General features: G+C 38.3%; 1 pseudogene; it reads left to right on the forward strand.

Annotated features, from left to right (window-relative positions):
- Window positions 1-19240: 19240 nt before the first annotated feature.
- On the forward strand, window positions 19241-20250 carry LOC150022561 (N6-Methyl-AMP deaminase pseudogene; annotated as a pseudogene).
- Window positions 20251-20695: the final 445 nt, after the last annotated feature.

Consider the following 20695-nt stretch of genomic DNA (forward strand, 5'->3'; position numbering starts at 1 on the left):
ATAGTCATAAAATAGATCTCCAGAACTCTTTAATCTTCCAAATGTGCAACTCTATACCCATTAAACAAGAAGTCCCTTTGTTGTGCTGAATCCTTAAAAGAAATTTCAAATGTAAGGTTAGTCAAGGGAGAACACCAGGCTAAGTATTCTGCAAGAAGAAGGGCAGCGTGAGGAGTGAGGTTATGAACTTCATAGTGGATAGAGAAGAGAGTACAAACTGGTTCTGAAAGGGATAGTTGTATTTACCAGGAGTGGCAGAAGTCTACGTGGACTTCCTGGAGAGGCTAGAAAGGGGCCTGGGTCATTATTGTTACCAGTCCTTAAAGATGCGTGGTATCCTTGCACTGACGCTATCCGTGGAATGAGATGCCTGCTGCTTATTTAGGCTTCATTGCTCCACAGCCAATGTCATGCTATAACATCTTTCACCCACCCCTTCAAAGTGACTTTTAAAATAATAACTTTATTCAATTATATTATTTTTTCATAGAATATTTTTATCATAGAATATTCAGAAAATACAAAAGAGCATAAAATGATAGTTATGAGTTCACCCTTGCCCCGGCGGGGCGGCTCAGTTGGTTGGAGCATTTTCCATACACCAAAGGTTAAGGGTCTGATCCCCAGCCAGGGCACATACCTAGGTTTCAGGTTCGATCCCAGGACAGGCATGTATAAGAGGCAACTGATGGATGTTTTTCTCTCACACTGACTTTTTTTCTTTCTTTCTCAAATCAATAAATATATACTTGGAGGAGAATTTTTTAAAATCACCCTTACCTCCACCATTTTGAGGAACCAAACCCTTGGCATTTTGGCATATTTCTATATTTTAAAAATATCTATGTGAGATGAGGTTGTACTCACAACTTCATCACTTACACATATTGTTTACACCACAAGCAATTTTCCATGTCATTATATATTATTCAAAAACATGTTTTAATGACTGTATTCTACAGTCGTTCTTTAAGGCATTTTAAAAAGTGGCAACTTTGCCCTGGTTGGTGTGGCTTAGTCAGTTGGAGCATTGTCCTGTAACCAAAAGATTGCAGGTTCAAGTCCCAGTCCGGGTGCCGGAGGCAACCAGTCGATGCTTCTTGCTCACATTGATGTTTCTCTTTTGCCCTTCCTCTCTCTCTTCTCTTTCTGAAAGCGATGAAAAAAAAAAAAGTCCTCAGATGAGGATAAAAGCAAAAAAACAACAACAACAAAGTGGCAACTTCATTGCCATTCTGGAACACAGAAGTGCAGTGCTATCATACCTGTTTTCAAAACAATTCCTGGTACATCTTATGCTGAAATAAAGCATTATCAAGTTGGATCCCAAAGATAAGCACATTTTAAGAAATGTTAGCGCAGGCTGCAATTTAGGCAAACAGAACATGAACGTGGTATTATCTGTCAACAAACAACTTAGAAAGCTTTTCCATAAAATTAAGTAATGATATGATGTGCTATCCACCACATTTGTAGCAGCGTAATTACAATAATGAGACATATTTAATATAATGAGACTCTATATTTTAAAAATGTTAAGTCATGCCAAGCATGCTATTTGGTGTTGCTCAGCTATTAAGCCATTTTATATTTTCCATTTCAATTTTATGAGGCCCAGGAAGCAAAGTGAAGAGAAATGTTTGTTGAATGATAAACATATTGAAATGGAAAAACGAAAGCTTCTCCTGCATCCTCCAGATCAGTTAACAACAAACTCGCAAGTTTATAGCCTCAGTTATAGTCCACCGGCCCTCTCCAATGAACACAAATTCGTGGCATTATAAGGCATAATAAAAAGAGCATACTTAATATTTTATTTTCTTTCCTGTTATTTCAGCTGTCAAAACATTGCAATAAATGTTACACTTGGAAATTTACCTGAAGAAAAAAACTTCAAATCATTATGGTACTGATGCTCATAAGGATGATAAATGCAAAGAACAGAAAATGAAAATGGCACTGAAGAAATTACTCATTGGGAGAAAAAGCAGAGTCTGATTAAGAGGCATCGTACTTTGATATAAAGGGCCCCAGTCCTGAGAAAGGCTCTGACTGCACATTTTTCCAGGAAAGATCTTTCCTTTCTAGAGCAGAGACTCTCAATTTTGTGATTAGTAAGTTATTGCAGAGGGAAACCACCAGATACTGACTGCAGTCTTGGCTTTAGAATCACCTGGATTCTAATTCTAACTGCTCCTCCACTGACCTTCTGAATGACTGTAAACAAGTTTCTGAAATGCTCCAAGCCCAGGTTTTCTTATCTGAAGAATGAGGATAAGGATTTTACCTACATCATCATGTTGCTGTGAGGTTTCAGTGAGACAGTATATGTAAAACACATAAAGAACAAGGTCTCAATAAATATTTATGTGATCATTATTTGCCATGTATTACCCAAGGTGCTTTCCATTTGTACTATCTGTTCATGCAAAGCTATTGTTACCTGTTTACTTTGTAGCAAGGACAACAATCACCTTAAGATCCATTCCTTCCTTCTTTCACATCATCAGAACCACAATTTTATTTAGGACAGAAACGTATCCAGATAAAACATTGTATTTCCCACCTTCCACTGGCGCTGAGAATGGTCACTAAGATTTATGTAGAAAACATTGGCTGGAGCTTCAAGGAAAGCTGTTTATGCCTTGGAGGTGTGCCTTGGAAGGTAGACAAGATGACAAACTTACAGCAGCTCTTTTGGAACTACATGGAGAAGTTACAAAACAGAATCCCAGTGATCTCAGCCTTGAAATTCTTGAGCCACTAAAGTAGTGCCAACAAACCTTCTATTTCCAACTTACTGTTCTTGAGAGATGTAGGCCTTTATATATTAAGGTAACCATTACTTTGAGTTTATTATCATATGTTGCCAAACCAAATTATAACTCATATACACCACACCATGTTAAAATCCTTGAAAAATAATGACAACTTCATCGTGTGCATTGGGTAAGTTTGTTTTTGAAATAAACAAAAAACGGACTGAGAATCTACCTCACAGTGTTGTTATAAGGATGGAATGAAAAGCAAGCAAGCACATAAATGGACTGTCCTAATGCAGTCCCTGAACATGTAGTGATTATTTGGTTTATATTGACTAACATTGTAGGGTTCTCACAAAGAGAAACAAGCTCGAGACAACCTTGTTTGGCCTTGGAGTAGAAACCAGGGACAATCATTTTTTTAGTTTACCAATTGACATTCTGTATTATTATTATTTTCCTAAATTCACTGTCTGATGAATTCATTAGAAGAATTTCAGCTCAAAAATGATTGAGAAAGCAAGGCATAAAGGGAAATCAATAAACCTCATGAAACTAACTGGAAGCACAAAATTTGTGGCCTTCAACTCAAAGAGAGTGCCGGGCAACAATCTATTATCTTCTGATGTTGTGTTTCTGTGCTATGAGAGAAATCATACAATCGTATCCTGTTTTTAAGTTCTGAACTGATTACGTCATTGTTCAATGTGCAGGTAAGATGTACATTTGGAAAAACGCAGCGGTGCCAGGTCCTCAGAGCTTGACCCACCATTTTCTGACTCTGCTCTCCTTTGCAGGTGATACAACCAATGCACCACAACACAGAATAGGAATGAACTCAGTGGCTCTGGGTGAATGTTTTTAGTGGTGGAAGCATCTACAAGAAACTTCATCCCAAACTGTGGTGGCCAATGTGACCAATGGGTGACTCTGAAATTGTCAGATGGACATCATTGCCAAAAGTCCTGAGTGAAGTCACAATTCACATACTGAGGAGAATTTTTTTATTGGCTTAGTCTGCTTTAGCATCACACCCTTTTAAGTTAAGCTCCAAAAGAGCAATAAAATTTCAAAGACAGCTCTCAGGCAATGTTTATTTCATCTTCAGTTTATTCTCATTGGATTAGGAGAGAGGCTAATCTCAAAGTTGTTGGCATTATCCTGAGACATCTTATTGTACAGCCACAGTGTCCAAAATGATGTGCAAAACACATAAAAGATAAGATGACTGCTTTCCTAGCATTCTGCCCTTCTTATCCAAACTATGACCTAATTTAAGTGGAAGAAAACATTTTTCTATGGCAGCCATTTATAGATGTTATGCACATATAGTGTAGAATTGGTAACCACATTCTAAAGTTATAAATAGTCTTCTAACATTAAAAAACAAGTTAACTCAATTTTATGCTATACATGAGAGACATGCCTAAATCAAACAGATTATGGTCCCTCCATTCAATGGAGTCTCCTGCAGGTGAAAAAAATGGTTCCAGCTGTGTTATAGTATACTACCTTTTGAGAGTGTGTATGTATGTATGTGTATTTGTGTATGTTGACAAAGATTCTTTGCTTGGCCAGATTTACTCAGGTTCCCCTGAACCTTTTCCTCAACAAGGGCTCTTCCTTGTAGAATCCAGTTGTAGCAAGGATCCTGCTTAGTCAGTTTAGAAGAATTCCCGTCAGTGAATGTGCTGAATGTGCTAAAGTAGCAGTCTTTTTGGCAACCACTCAAGAAATCCAAGCAATTTCCTTGGGACTATGCCCCTAGGTCCCACTTCAAGGCCTTAGACCTTCGGTGGGATTATTCACCCTTCCTTGAGGAAGAGAACTTCTCTAGGATGCCACCTCAGGAAATCATGAAAGAGACCTACAAGGTCCAAATAACAGCTTTGGACTCAAAGCATTGGATAGGAAAAAGCTAGAAGTTTAATCTACTTAGATGAACATTAAAAACACTAAGATGGCTTGGTAGCTCCTGAGTCTGTCTCTCCAGTCACTGTTTATGGTTTATATAGCATGACTCACCACGGAAAGGATGAATTGAGGGACAGACTAGACAAACAGAGGTTTAGGTCCTTCCCATGGAGGATGGGGGACTTTTACTAGACTGATTTAGCAGGGTTTTTGCTACTACCAGATTTTTAAGGAAGTGCACAGAGGGGCCTAGCATTGGGTTCAGGAGTCTGACTAAAGTGGTTGAAGACTTTTTGTCAGTAACGACATTTGTTTTAAATAATTAGAAGAACACAGTATAATCAAATGAAGAAAATATAAGGGAAGACAAATTCTCTTCTCCTCTCTTTGGGTCTACAGCTAGGCCTAATATTTAAACTGATGTAATCCTGACATTAACAGGAGAAAGGATAAAATGTTATTAAGTGTTTACAGGTACATGGAAGCCTTCACAACAGAATGAAGATTCAAAGAAGTCACTAGAGCAGGAAGCTCTTATACCCTTAGACAAAGTAACAAGAAATTTGTGAAAAATTGGCAAGACACAGGGGTTTGAGCTAAGGGTAGTAAATGATGAAGTAACAAGGAAGATAAGGGTTAGCTTAACAAGGTTTGTTTGGACAGATTTTGTGGCTCCAAATTTCTTGTCTCTGGTGATAAGAATGTCCCTTCCTTCTGGCATGGGGAGGACACTTTTCACAGGGGAGATTTATCTTTTGCTTTCCAGACAAAGGAGGGTCAGAGTGTCCTTCTTGTACCAGCTGCTTCTTAAATGCCTTTACTTCAAAGTAATCAACATGTGGAAGTGGCTTATTTTCGGATAGCGTATTCTGGTTTCCTTCAAGAACAATCCTTAAAAATTGTGAACAAACCAAAGCTGATGAACCTAACTATATATGAAGTTGGTAGCATACCCATTCAAAGAAAAAAATTACTGTAAATGCCTTTAAAATACAATATTTTGCCTGCACATCCTCGTGGAATATAATTTAAGGAAAAAGAACTGCGAAGAAGTTTTAAATTGCAGTTGATAGTTACTGTTAGCAGAGATACTGGCATAGCATTACATATGAAATATTCTTGCTCAAAAGAAATTGAACCATACCTAATGAAGTCTCTAAAACAATCATTTTACAGGAAATGCAGGGAATAGAGAAAAAGTTAAATGACATAAGAAAGCAATCAGCCACATCCAAATGTGGAACATTCTAAAAGACAAATGATTCTCCAACAAATCAATGGTGTTGGAAGAAGGGGTTAAAGAGGCATTATATTATAAAAGTGGCCCTGGCTGGGTAGCTCAGTTGGTTAGAGCATCATCCTCCCTGTTGAGTCCCTGATCTGCCAAGGTCGCAGGTGAGATCCTGGGTCAAGCACCAGACGTGTGAACGGGTGGAGCAACAAAATGGTGTCTCTCTCCCTCCCTCGCCCCTGCTCCTCTCTAATAAATTTTAAAATGTATGAAATAAAAGAGAGTTAAAAGACATCATAATCTAATAAATATGTGGAATTTATTTGAATTCTGATTTCCTTTGTGAAAATCAGATAAAGTTTAGTATGCCTTGGGTAGCAGATAAGACAAGTAAAGGAATGATTCATTTTATCAGGTACGACAATGGAAATGTGATCATGTTAAAAAATTATTAGCTAGCAACACATCCTTAAATATTTATGGATTCTATCACATGATATATGAGTTTCTTAAATATTTCAGCGTCTAATGCTGAACAAAAGGATTTAAAGAAGAGTATGATCATTAGATGGAAATGCTTCGGAGGTGACTCATAGGGCAGAATGGGCAAAGCATTCTTTGGTTTAAGTCAGCGGTTTTCAACCTTTTTCAGCTTATGGCACACATAAACGAATTACTAAAATCCTGCAGTACAACAAAAAATATATTTTTTTGCTAATCTGACAAAAAGATAGGTATATTTTTGATTCATTCACACTCGGTAGCTATTGTTGTGTTGGTTATTGTCATTTTTTTTGACAATCTCAGGGGAAAGAGGTCAATGCTCCTGACTATATAGTCAATTCATTGCATGTTTAAAAACTTCTGTAGCACACCGGTTGAAAATTGCTGGTTTAAGCAAAAGGAAGTCATTGGCAACCTTAGGAAAAGCCAGACCAAATGATTTCGTGTTTACTTAGAGAGGGAGGGGTTTGCAAGTGGAGGGAGTGAGATTCCATTTTTAAAGGGCTGGAAAAATACTAATAGAAATAATAATAATAATAGTAACTAGAGGGGTTGGAGAAAGGTTGGTTTGCTGAGTTTTTTCTTCTTCTTTCTTTAATGTGAAGCTATTCGATAGGGAGGAAGAAGAGATTCCTATTTCTTTTTTTTATAATTCATTCATGCTCTCTCTTTTCCTCTGCCAGAGAAAGAGGCAATATTCCAGAAACTGTATGCTCCATCCCTGAGGTCCTGTAGTGAGCAAACTTGGAGCAAATCTTCCAGCCATGGTATAATGAGAGCAAGAAATAAACCCTCATCGTTTTAAGCCACTGACATTTTGGAGTTGATTGTTATTATAGTATACTTTAGCCCATCTGACTTAGAGAAACTTTTTAAAAGTTATTTATTTATTTATTATCCCACTATTGCCTTGCCCCCTCCCCTTTGGCAACAATCAGCTTATTCTTTGTTTCTAAGGGCCTATTTCTGGTTTTGTTTGTTTGTTTTTTGTTTTAGATTTCACATATATGTGAAATAAAGTGGTGTTAGTCTTTCTCTATCTGACTTATTTCACTTAACATAATATCATCTACCTCCATCCATGTTGTTGCAAATGGCAAGCTTTTATTCCTTTTTTATTGCTGAGTAATATTCCATTGTGTGCGCATTGTCAATGTGAGAAACATTTACACCTGTAGAGAACTTTTATGAATTTATTTGAGCCAAACTGACAATTGTTCAATCGATTGAGAAAATGCTCCAGAAAATGGTAGTTTTGCACCTTGTTTTATATATTACAATCAAAGGAGGAGGTTAAGGGACTTATCTGCAATCCATTGGTGATAAGTTAGGGAGGTAGAAGAAAGCAAAGTGGGGGAAATCTCTGGGATTGGATAAACAGTAAACCAAATAGACACAAACTTCTTTTACATTTGTGGGTACAGTTAACAACTAACATGGTAACAATAACAATGAGCAGTTTCATGGTCTCTGCTCTGGTGCAGTGAGGGGTCTGGAAAAAAGGAAATTACCCTGACATTTCCAAGGTATGTTATCGTAGATGCAAAGAGACAAAAGACAGGCTCAGTGAAGGTAAAGATTGATCTTTGTCAGGGAAGATACCGGCTTAGGATAGGACTACCCACCAGCATGACTCGTTTTTAGTTAGAGTGTTTTAATTTCAGATCATCCCATGTGTTTACTTTAGGTCTTTGGAGTTTGTAAGGTCACTATGCAGGCCTCCCCTGAGCTTGTCAGGTTTAGTATGTGGCCTATATATATGTTTATTGCAGCATTATTTAAAATAGCCAAGATATGGACCTAGATGAATGGATAAAGAAGCCGTTTTCAGAGAAGGTTTTTGCATATCTTTTCACAGGAAGAGAAGCAATTGGGGGATGAGACACCCAACCCTTAGGAAGTCTGTAGAGAATTTGGTAAACATTCAAAGGACATGATTAAGTAAAGTAAAGGGTTGGAAAATTTGATCCAGTCCAGGCCTGAAAACGCTGAGAACCAAGTGTGATGGAATAATAGGAAACTCTTTCCCCATCTTCAGGCAATTTCTGGAATTTGTTACCTGCCTTAGTCTTGATGCCATCATTGAGGCACTGCAGTGGTAACTTAGCAAATCTCCTGGCCTTCTGTGTGTGTGTGTTTGTGTGTGCATGTGTGTGTTTGTGTGTGTGTGTGTGTGTGTGTGTGTGTGTGTGTGTGTGTCTGTGGAGCCCCACTGAGCAGGAATGTGTTTAATTTGACCTAACATAAAATCCTAGCTAATGCTTCAGAGGACCAGGCTTTGTCTTAGAAATATTTTCCAGTGGATAGAAAAACAGTTCTTTCTGGCTCACTGCAGGGTCTGTTTCTACGAGTGCTGATGGAACTGCTGATACAGCGGTTTACTTCAGCCAGGCAGTGTTAGCTAGCTGCTGCGAGGGCTGAACCCATTTACCCTTTAGGCAGGTTTGCTAATGTAGCAAGGGTCCCTTCTGGACATCCTAAATTGGGTTCATCCAGGATTCAGGCTTGCCGTAGCCTGTTCTGGAAGGCTGATATATGACAGGGGATTGGTCTTTTTGCATAAGGAGCCTCATGGGAAAAAAATCATCTTAACGGAAGAGAGAGTTGAAATCCATTCTCTTTGATTTGGTGCAAAGACAGAGAGAGGGGGAGTGGTAGGGGGCAGGGGATTCTGAGGGCAGCGTGGTGGCTGTGGGTCACTCAGAGTGCCTACCCCCTGTGTCTGCTGCCTGGGCTGAGTCCTGGGAGGAGGAGAAGGAGAGGGAGAAGGAGCTGCAATAAACATCGAGGGAAAATGGAAAGAGCTGCTTCACTTATCACCTGAAAAGGACCAGTAAACCTTACTCTGATGCCTGATCTGAGAGCACTCTGCTCTTTCCATGTCCTGTGGGTTGTTCCCACGGTAACCTCTGACCCCTGCTCTATTGCACTCTGTACCTCTGGCCCCCTTGCGTCTCCTTCTCCACTGATTCAGATTTGGAATTCAGGAACTTCCTCATGATTCTTTCTCTTGCCATTTTTCAAAGATGCCCTCATGTAAGGGGCTTAAATATGTGGCAGATCTGACTGAAAGTTTAGAGCCCAGAAATTACATGTCACTTGGGTGGATAGTAATAGAGCATGCTGACCCTCCTCACCGAAGGCCTTAAGTGCTCACCACCTAAGGAGTTTCTCAGGCACCAGGGAGCCTCTCAGGCCAGGGACTCCGGTTTAATGCACCACTGCCAAGCCTCACCTGTTGAGAGAGTTAGTGATAGGTGGCTACTCCAGTTTTCCCATCTGCAGTGGGACAACTCTGTGACATGCTCTTCACAGTCCCCAGCAGGACTGAGACAAACTTGCCCAGGCCTTAATCTCCTCATTAACATATCTTCTCAGGGCTTCTCTCTCTTGCTTTGTTCTTAATTGACTCATCCCTATTCTTTAGCTTCTGGGTAATGCCTCTCAAACTGCTGGCGCCCAAGCCCTTCCTCAGGGGCTGCTTTTTGGGAAAATCTAAACTAAGACACCCAGTCTCTACTTCCTGCCCTTGCAACCAGTTTAAATTCTCTACCCTCTCTTCATTCTTCAAGCCTTTCTTCCTATAACTGACATCTCATTAATATCTGTGCGGAAACAATGGACCATCTACTTTTTAATACACAGCTTAGCAACGTAGAGGAGCTGTGTATTTAACACCTCCGTCTGCTTTTTCCTGTCTCCTCCACCAGCATCTGTATGTAAAAAGAGGCAGTAAAGGCCCTTAGTCCAGGCAACCATCATCTTACTGTTTCTATGGATTTGGTTAAAAAAAAAAAATCCTACATGGAAGTGAGACCATACAGTGTTTGTCATTCTCCATCTGACTTATTTCACTTAGAGTAATGCCCTCAAGATCAACCCATGTTGTCACAAATGGCAGGATTTCTGGTTGAATTGTATTTCACATTATCTTTATCTATTTATCCATTTATGGACACTTAGGCTGTTTCCATGTCTTGGTTATTATGAATAAAGCAATGACCATATGGGTGCAGAAAACTTTTCAAGTTAATGATTTTATGTCCTTCATTTATATACCCAGAAGTGGGATTACTGGGTCATACAGTAGCTCTATTTTTAATATTTTGAGGAAACTCTGTACTGTTTTCTATAGCGGTTGTATTAATTTACATTCTTACCAACTGTGCATTCCTGGTTGTCTTCCCTTTTCTCCACATCCTCACCAACACTTATCTCTTGCTTTTTTAATAATAACTATTCTCACAGGGGTGCATTGATACCTGATTATGATTTTGATTTGCACTTCCCTGATGTTTAGTGATGTTGAGCACCCTTCATGTACCTGTTGGTTATTTGTGTCTTCTTTGGAAAAATGTCTATTTGGAACGTCTGTCCATTTTTTATTTGGATTATGTGATATTTATTTATTTATTTATTTATTTAGTACTTCAGTTGTATTAGTTCCTTATATATTTTGGTTATTAACACATTATCTGATATATACTTGGCAAATATTTTCTCTTATCCCATGGGTAGCCTTTTCATTTTCTTAATTGCTTCTTTGCTGTGCAGAAGATTTTAGCTTGATGTTGTCCCACATGTTTAGTTTTGTTTTCTTGCGTGTGCTTTGGTATTATAACCAAAAAAAAACTGTTGACAAGTCCAATGTCAAAGAGCTTTTTCCCTATGTTTTCCTCCAGAAGTTACATCGTTCAGGTCTTACATTAAAGTCTTTAATCCATTTTGACTTAATTTTTAGAAATGGTGTAAGATAGGGATGCAATTTTATTCTTTTGCATGTAACTATCCCACTTTCCCAACACCATTTATTAAAAGACTTTCTTTTCCTCATTCAGTATTCTTGGCACCCTTATCAAATATTAGTTGACAATATATGTCTGGGTTATTTCAGGGCTTTCGAATCTGTTCCATTTGTCGATGTGTCTGTTTTTAGGCCAGTACCAGACCATTTTGATTACTGCAGCTTTGTGTTATAGTTTGAAACCAGCTTTGTTTTTCTTTCTCAATATTGTTTTGGCTATTCTGATTCTTTTGTGATTCCATACAAATTTTAGGACTGTTTTTATATTATGTGAAAAATAACATTGGAATTTTGATAAGAATTCCATTGAATCTATAAATGACTTCAGGTATTATGGACATTTGAACAATATTACTTCTTCTCATTCATGAACACAGTGTATCTTTCCACTTACTTTCATCTTCTTCATTTTTTCATCAATATCTCACTATTTTTAGTGTACAGATCTTTCATCTCCTTGGTTAAATTTATTTGTTATTGTTTTATTCTTTTTGATTCTAGTATAAATGGGACTTTTTTCTTTATTATCCAGATATTTTGTTGTAGTTGTATAGAAATGCAACTAACTCGTATATCAAGTTTGTATTCTTGCAGTTTTACTTAGTTCTAACAGTGCTTTGTTAGCATTTTTAGGGTTTTCTATATATAAGATCATGTCATCTGCAAACAGAGTCAATTTTATGTCTTCCTTTCTAATTTGGATGCTTTTTCCTTTTTTTTTCTTCTTTTTTCCTAATTGCTCTGGCTAGGACTTCCAGTACTGTGTTGAATAGGACAAAACTTCTTTCTCCATTAGGATCAGTTTTCTCCCAGGAGGCTCTTTCTTGACTCATGCTTACATTTTTTTGGCAAGAACAGCCCCATGGTTTTCCAGATGTGCACAAGCATGTATGAATCAGACCAGAAATGCACTGATGAGTCTCAGAAGATGGGTTTTGCTGTGTTAGTAAAGCATCTAACCTTCAAAATTGATGACAACCACTCGTCCTGAGCTTGACTCAAATCATCCTTAATTGGGCCCTGGCCAGGTAGCTCAGTTGGTTAGAACATTATCCCTGTATGCCAAGGTTGCAGGTTCAATCTCTGGTCAGGGCACATACAAGAAGCAACCAATGAATGTGGTATTTCTCTCTCTCTCCCTACCTCTCACTCTCCAAAATCAGTAAAAAAAAAAAAAAATTAATAGAAAAATCATCCATAACTGAGGAACACAATGTAGGGCAGTTTCAAAGTCATTTACACCTAAATTTGGACTCCAACTCTATTGATTACTTGTTTACAATTTCTTTGTTTTTTGCTCTAATTCTTATGATTTCTTTCCTTCTGCTTACTCTGGATTTAATTTGCACTTTTTTTTTCTAGTTTCATAAGGTGGAAAGTTCAGACTGTTGATTTCAGATCTTTCTCTTTTTCTAATACATATGCATTCACACTATAAATTTTCTTCTAAGCATAGTTCTTGCTGCATCCCTCACATTTTGGTGAGTTGTGTTTTCATATTTATTTAGTGCAAAATATTTTTAAATCTCTCTTGAGACTTCTTCTTTGACCCACATGTTATTTAGAAGTATGGTTTTTCCTTCCTTCTTTCTTTCCTTCCTTCCTCTCTTCCTTCTTTCCTTTCTTCCTTCCTTTGAAACTGTTTATTTTCCATCAACTATATTTCCATTTTCTCTTTAAGACTACTTGAGACCACTCAGTGGTTGTTCTTACCCATTCAGTGGCCTGAGCAGTGGGGGCTGCAGACCAGTCTTCAGTGGCCGGCTGAGTGCTCCCAGCCTCAGTAGGAAACTGCTGAACAGGCGCAGAGGGCACCTACTTGCCTTCAGATCAGCCCGCAACCTTGGGTTGAGTGGCAGTAAATTCAGGAGCTGGAGCAGTCCCTTCACCCTGAAATTTTTCATGGGCCACAGTTTTTAGCAGCATCCTGCTTTTCTATTTCAGTCCCTACAGGATCTCTGCGAGGGTAGGGATCAGGTGTGACCTCCTGCAGATGTATGATGCCATGAATGTACAGAACTTCCTAGACCAGCATTCATGCATCAGAATCACCAGTGAGCTCCTTTATTGTTGCACTTGATGGTAATGTCCACACAGTACAGAGGAGCATCTTCTGATACAGGGCAGTGGTAGGTGGGATGACATACAAGTCCTCTGTGAAAGGCTGGTATTTAGCCCTGGGATCCGTAACCACCAGAAGTTAGGACTTCCAGAAGGTTGCCTGGATCTGGTTAGTGAAGGTTCTAGTACTAAAGCGGCAGCAATAGAAGCGGCTCCGGCCAGCAGCAAACTTCAGTATAGCCTGCTGACCATTATTCCTGAAGGATATGACATTGACATCAGCCAGAATTTCAATGGCATGAACTACCAACAGAAGCTTCTCTTTATAGTGAAGCTGCCATTACTTTTCCTTTTGTAGATGTATGTTCCATTTGGAAGTCAAAGTTGGTGCCGCCTAAGTGGGTTCCTGCTGCAAGGAATTTGAGGACCTCCCCCTTATTCATCTGTAGGACAGCAAAAGCTCCAGACATTGTGAAAGTTTCCCTTTATGTTATGATGAGAACTCACAACAAGGCCGTATGGACACCTCTCTGGGCAGCACAGAAAGACTAGAAGTGAATTTTTTAAAACTTCACAGAATTTGTAATTTTTCAGCTATCTTTCTGTTATTGGTTTCTAGTTTAATTTCACTGTAATCTGAGAGCAGACATTGAATAAGTTCTATTTTTAAAAATTTGTTAAGGTGCGTTTTACAGCTCAGAATGTGTTCTCTCTTGGTCGATGCTCCATGTGAGCTTGAAGAGAATGTGTATGCTGCTGTGGTTGGATGAAGTAGTCTAGAGATGTCAGTTATATCCAGTTGATCAATGATGTTGTTGAATTCAGTTAAGTTTCTATTGATTTTCTGCCTGCTGGATCTGTCTATTTCTGATAGAGGGGTGTTGAAGTCTCCACTTATGATAGTGGATTCATCTATTTCTCCTTGTGTTTCTACTAGTTTTTGCTTCACATAGTTTGATAGTCTGTTATTATGTGCATACATATTAAGGGTTGTTACGTCTTCTTGGAGAATTGACCCCTAATGCCATCCTTTATCCCTAATACATTTTCTTGCTTTGAATTCTTCTCTGTCTAAAATACAGTTACATGTGTCTTCTTTTAATTAGTGTTAGCTGATATATTTTCTTCATCCTTTCACTTTTTATTTTGTTTTATATTGAGGTATAATTTACACACAGCATTACATTACATAACACATGATTCCATATTTGTATATAGTACAGAATGATCACCACAATAAGATTCATTAACATCCAACACCATACGCAGTAACAGAATTTGTGTCCTAGTGATGAGAACTTATATCTATACTCTCAGAAATTTCAAATATGTAACATAGTCTTATTAATTAAGGTTGTCATGCTGTATGTCACATCTTCATGACATATTTTGTAACTGGAAGTTTGAACTTTTTGACTCTCTTCACCCATTTTGCCCTTTCCCTGCTCTGGCAACCACAAATCTGTCTATTCTCTGTATCCATGAGGGGTTTTTTTGACCTATGTTTTGTTTTGTTTTCTTTTATTGTTTTATTGCTTTATTTATTTATATTCCACATGTAAGAGATATCATATGAAATTTATTTTTTCTGTCTGACTCATTTCACTTAGCATAATGCTCTCTAGGTCCATCCATGTTGTCACAAATGACAAACCTATTGTTTTTTATGACTGAATAATATTCCATTGTGTATATATACAATTTCTTTGTCCTTTCATCTGTTGGTGAATACTTAGCTTGTTTCCATATCTTGGCTATTGTAAATAATGCCAGAATGAACACAGGGGTGCATATTTCTTTTTGAGTCACTGTGTTTGTTTTCTTTGGATAAATACCTAGAAGTGGAATAGCTAAATCACATGGTAGCTCTAATTTTAATATTTTGAGCAACTTCCATACTGTTTTCAACAGTGGCAGCACCAATTTTCATTTCCACCAACAATGTACAAGGGTACCTTTTTCTCCACATTCTCACCACCCTTTACTACTTCTTGTCTTTTTGGTAATTGCCTTTCTAACAGGTGTGAGGTGATATCTCATTGTGGTTTTGATTTGCTTTTCCCTGATTAGTGATATCAAACATCTTTTCACATATCTGTTTGTCATTTGTATGTCTTCTTTGGAAAAACATCTATTCATTCTTCTGTCTATTTTTAAATTGGATTGTTTGTTATTGAGTTGTATAAGTTATTTATATATTTTGGATATTAACCCCTTATTATATATATGAGTTGCATATATTTTCTCCCATTTAGTAAGTTGCTGTTTCATTTTGTTAATGGTTTCCTTTACAGAAAATTGTTTAGTTCGATGTAGCCCCACTTGTTTATTTTTGCTTCTGTTGCCTTTGCTTTGGTATCAAATCTAAAAAATTCCCACCAAGACCAATATTAAGGGGCTTACTGCCTATATTTTCTTCTAGGGGTTTCCAGTCTTATATTCAAGTCATTAATCCATTATGAGCTATTTTGTGTAAGGTGAAAGAGAGCAGTTTAATTTTTCTTTTTCTTTTTTGTATGTGCCTATACAGTTTTTCCAACACCATTTATTAAAGAGGCTATCCTCTCCCTATTGTATATTCTTGGCTTCTTTATTGTAAATTAATTGCCCACATAAGCATGGATTTATCTCTGGGTTCTCTATTCTGTTCCATTGATATGTGTCTGTATGCTATTACCACACTGGTTTGATTACTATAGCTTTGTAATATAATTTGAAATCAGGGAATGTGATGCCTCCAGCTTTGATTTCTCAGGATTGTTTTGGCTATTAGGATTCTTGTAGTTCCATACATGTTTTAATATCACTTGCTCTATGTCTAAGGAAAAAATGCCATTAGGATTTTGGTAGAAATTGAATTGAATGTCTAGATTGCTTTCATTGTTAAGAATATTAATTCTTTCACTCCATGAGCATACACTTCTATTTATTTTTATATTCTTCAATTTCTTTCATCAATATCTTAGTTTTCAGTGTATAGGTTTTTTTACCTTTGTTAAATTTATCTCTAGGTATTTTATGTCATTTTTCTTGGTGCAATTGTAAATGGGAATGCTGTCTAAATTTCTTTCAGATTATTTATTATTAGTGTATAGATATGCAGCAGATTTCTGTATATTGATCTTACATTGTGAAACTTTACTGGATTAATTTATTAATTCTAACAGTTTTTAGTAGTCTTTAGGGTTTGCTATATATAATGTCATGTCACCTGCAAAAACTGAGTTTTACTTCTTTCTTTCCAATTTGAAAGCCTTTCCACCCATTCAGTTGTAATTTATATCTGTCCTTATATTTAAAGTGAGTTTCCTGAGCTTCTAGATTGGTGAACACATGGGGGTTTGGAGAGTGTGGTACATCTAGAGAAGGCACGGAAGCTCCTTGCTCTTTTCCCATACCTACCCCTATGCAACAATCCCATCTGGCTGTTCTTGAGTTATATCCTTTCATAATTAACTGGTGATCTAGTTGGCTATCAAAAGACATGGAACAAGAAGATGCAGCAGAAAGAGTAAAACTAGGGAGAATGAGCCATTTGTTATCCTGACAAGATTAGGAGACTGCAGTTACTCTTTCCAGTATCTATTATTGGTAATGTTTATCTTGACACTGATGACTCGTTCAACCTCTTGGTGAAAACTGCAGACTTAATTTACTTTGCCTAACCTGATAACAGTGGTGAATAGAGTGTAGTGTAAGTAGAGACCCAGGATCCTGAGATGAGCTATAAAAACTTGGGGCTATACATGGTGCATTTACAGGAAGTTATGGGGTAGGAGGAAGCAATACTACTTATTCATCAGGTTTCTCTTTGGTTTTTGTAAGTGGAGAGGACGGTTCTTGGTCCAATAACTATGCAGGTTATATGTAATAAATTTTTGTAAGCAAAGTTTATTTCTGTCAAATGTTAGAACTTGTTATATGTTAGAATTAGATTTTTTAAAATCTGATGTCTTTAAGTTTGTATCATTAATTTGTTAAGTGGACTCTAGCAGACCTGTTTCAAATGCAAGAACAAAAAAAGAATGAAAAATTTGCTTAAGATTTTGTGTCTAGTGTTTTTCATTTTCTCTTGGGCTGACCATTCAGATTGACAAACCAGCAGGAGATATAAAAAATACTTAAGTTGTGTGTTCCATCATAGGACAAGTACACAAAACTTTTCTTAAAAATTATTGTATGATTGCACAGTGAAATAGCAAAGTGTGCCAACTATGCGCATCCCTGGAGCAAGTTATTAGGGTAGGAAATAAGCCATTTACATTAGTGCAAGGTAAATAAAAAGTGAGTCCAAAAGAATGTAAGTACTATTCTTTTTCATCAAAAAACAATATTATGTAGGTGCAAATACAGCAAATATTTTTAATAACAGAAGATAGATTAAAGTCACAAAAATGATCACTCAAAACTGCAGACACTGACATGCTGTCAAGGATGGTAACTTGATAATAAAATTAATATGACACAGAACTTTTACATTCCCCATCTCCTGCCAATCAGATGCTGATTTAGGTCCAAGGTTTTCTTCTAAATTATTTCTTATTCTAAATAATTTTAAAGACAATGAAAATTTGTTGTGCAAATAACTATGCAAACATGTAGACTGTGGATTTAAATGGGTAAAGTATAAGAAATAAATTTTGGCCCCAGAACTAGCAACATGGGAAAAGTATTGAGTCTGTACCAGGTGTGAGGCCAGGGAGCTCTTGCTAAGGGTGCTGCTGTCACTGGTGCACTGTACTACCTGTGCCCAATGTTCCTGGCTCTGCAGGCCCATGGCAAAAAGATACTCAAGAGTGGCAGTGTGCCCTGGCCAGTGTGGCTCAGTTGGTTGGACTGTTGTCCTGCAGAACTAAGAATTGTGAGTTCCATTCCTAGTCAGGGCACATGCCCAGGTTGCAAGTTCAATCCCCAGTAGGGGCATATACAACAAGGCAACATATTGCTGTTTCTCTTTTGTATGAATATTTCTCTCTCTCTTTAAAAGCAATGAAAAAAATGTCCTTGGGTGAGAATAAAAAAATTTAAAAAGTGGCAGTGTTACAGAACCCCTGGGCTGCTCCAATTGAAAACAAATCCACAGGCTCTTTAGTTAGGGGCCCGATTGCCCGCCGCCAGAATTATAACTCTCAATACCAGAGTTTAGTGAAAAGAAAAAGAATTGTTTATTTAACAGTTATACTGATTTAGTTATTTGCGGATTTCTGTTGTTAAGTTTTATGTTCTTTAAAACACCCTTAAACACATATCCTTGCCTCCCCACTACCAAACCAGGCTAGCTTTAGAAAAGTTAGAGAAACCGTTTCCCTACTTTCCAAACACAGTTCAGCTTTACCAGCAGCTGCCAATTGCTCTTCTGATTGGGGAGGTCCTTTCTGTGCTGTGGTGCCCTCCAGCTCTCAATGCAGAACTGCCTGGATTCTCAGCCTCCTTGCAAACTGCCTTCTTCCTGCAAACCGCGCGGATCTCCTCTCCTTCTCAAAACCGCATGGCGAGAGCCTCTTAAAGCAGCCTGGAGACCCCTTCTCCAAGCCACATGGAGAAGGCCCCTTCACCAAGCCGCATGGAGGGGGCGAGAGCACGTGAGAGCAAGAGCACGATCGAGAGAGAAGGAGAGAGGGGGAGAGAGGGAGAGAGCGAGAGAGAGCCAAAATGTCCGCAGCTGCTTATATATCTCTGACTGCGTCCTCTGATGCAGTGGGCGTTGCAAACAGTTCTGACCATTCACAGAACCTTCCATAGGCTCTGTGTGCTTTTTCCATACCATCCCCTGGTTCAAGACTCCTCCCATCTACCTGAGGCTTTGGATGCATTAAAGCCATTTTGCATAAAAAAGACACTAGCCACCAGCCTCAGGCATGTGGAGACTTTCTGAAAGCTGCTTCCTTCTCCCCATCCCCCAGCTGCAAACTCTGGGGATTTGTTTTTGGACTCCCCTGTTTCTGTAACAGCAGTGGTTTCTAAATGGAACTTCATGCTCACTTGAATGGATCCATTAGTTCTAATACCATGAAGAAATTAATAGCTAAAAAGCCAGCTCTTAAAATTCATAATCAGTTGACTATGATTTATAAGGGAAAGAAAAGAACTTTAGAAGAATGTTTCCAAGTGTTGGAGATTATTCATCAGCTTACTACTAGCACTGAAGATATTCTAATGGTCACAAAAGATGTCATTAAAGAATTTTCAGATGATAACACCAAGTATCTGGAACTAAAGGACACACCCAGACAAGAAAATGCTGCAGAAAAGACTAAAAAGACTTACATGGAACCTGTACATGAGGGTATAAAACAGCCTAAACAAGAAAACTTGGAGACTGGTGTTATGTATTTGCTATCAGTCGACAGAAAAGCTTGCCCTTCAGTGGCCAAGGAGACTGTTAAACCTCCTGGAAAATTCTTCCTTTCTACCAAATATATATTTCTTGGACTTGACCTCAGTGGAGACCCTATAACAGGACAAGCAAAATATTTCTTTGAACCTTTCTTAGAAACAAACAAACAAATAAAAACCCCAATAGTTCTGAAGGTGGCATTGCCTCTTCCAGAGATTCAAAACCTCCCAAAAGAAACACAAGTACTCCTGGATCTGCTTCCTGACAGAATCGGGAAGGAGACATTTCTCAACTCATCTGAGGAAGGATTTCTGGATTTGGTGGACTTTGTGAGGAAATACAAGATCCTAGTGGAACTCTGTTCGATCTCAAATCTTCAAAGTCAGACAGTTCTGTCTTATCACCAGCACCATTTCAGATCCCCACAGCATTGCCTGTCCTTATGTAATCTATACTGATGATAAGGGCGGTTTTTTTGCAGTATACTTTTCCCAAGAGCACCAGCTGGCAGCTGAAAAGTTTGACCCAGTTTCAGGTACAGGACATGTCTTATGAATCCATCAACTATGTCTTTGCTTCTGACAGCACCAGGTCTGAACTGAGTAGGAAGTGTAATCCTCTGAAGCTCAAAGTCTAACACTTAAAGCTGTAATGAGGTGAATTACTTTTGCATATGTTTTGCAACAAAGATCTTCCTGCCATACTCCTCTTAGCAGCCAAGTAGCATGGGCCCCATCACCAATATGCTACTCATGGTGGCTGCTCAGTAAATATGTCTTAAATTGGAAAAAAAGACCTGCATCCTCATTTTCTTTCCTTCTCTCAGCTACTGCTCCTCCCAAAGCCGAGGCCAAAGCAAAAGCTTTGAAGCAAAGAAAGCAGTGCTGAAAGGTGTCCACAGCCAAGAAGAAGGAAAAGAAGGAAGAGGATGAGAAGGAGAGGCAGGAGAAGAGAAGAAGGAAAAGAGAAAAAAGGGGAAGGAGGAGGAGAAGAAGAAGATCCGCATATCATTCACCTTCTGGTGGCCGAAGACCCTGCAGCTCTGAAAGCAGCCTAATTATCCTGCGAGGAGCACCGCCAGG

Source organism: Furipterus horrens, unplaced genomic scaffold (genome assembly GCF_987537825.1).
Source record: "Furipterus horrens unplaced genomic scaffold, mFurHor1.1.pri manual_scaffold_1, whole genome shotgun sequence".
NCBI classification, from domain to species: domain Eukaryota; kingdom Metazoa; phylum Chordata; class Mammalia; order Chiroptera; family Furipteridae; genus Furipterus; species Furipterus horrens.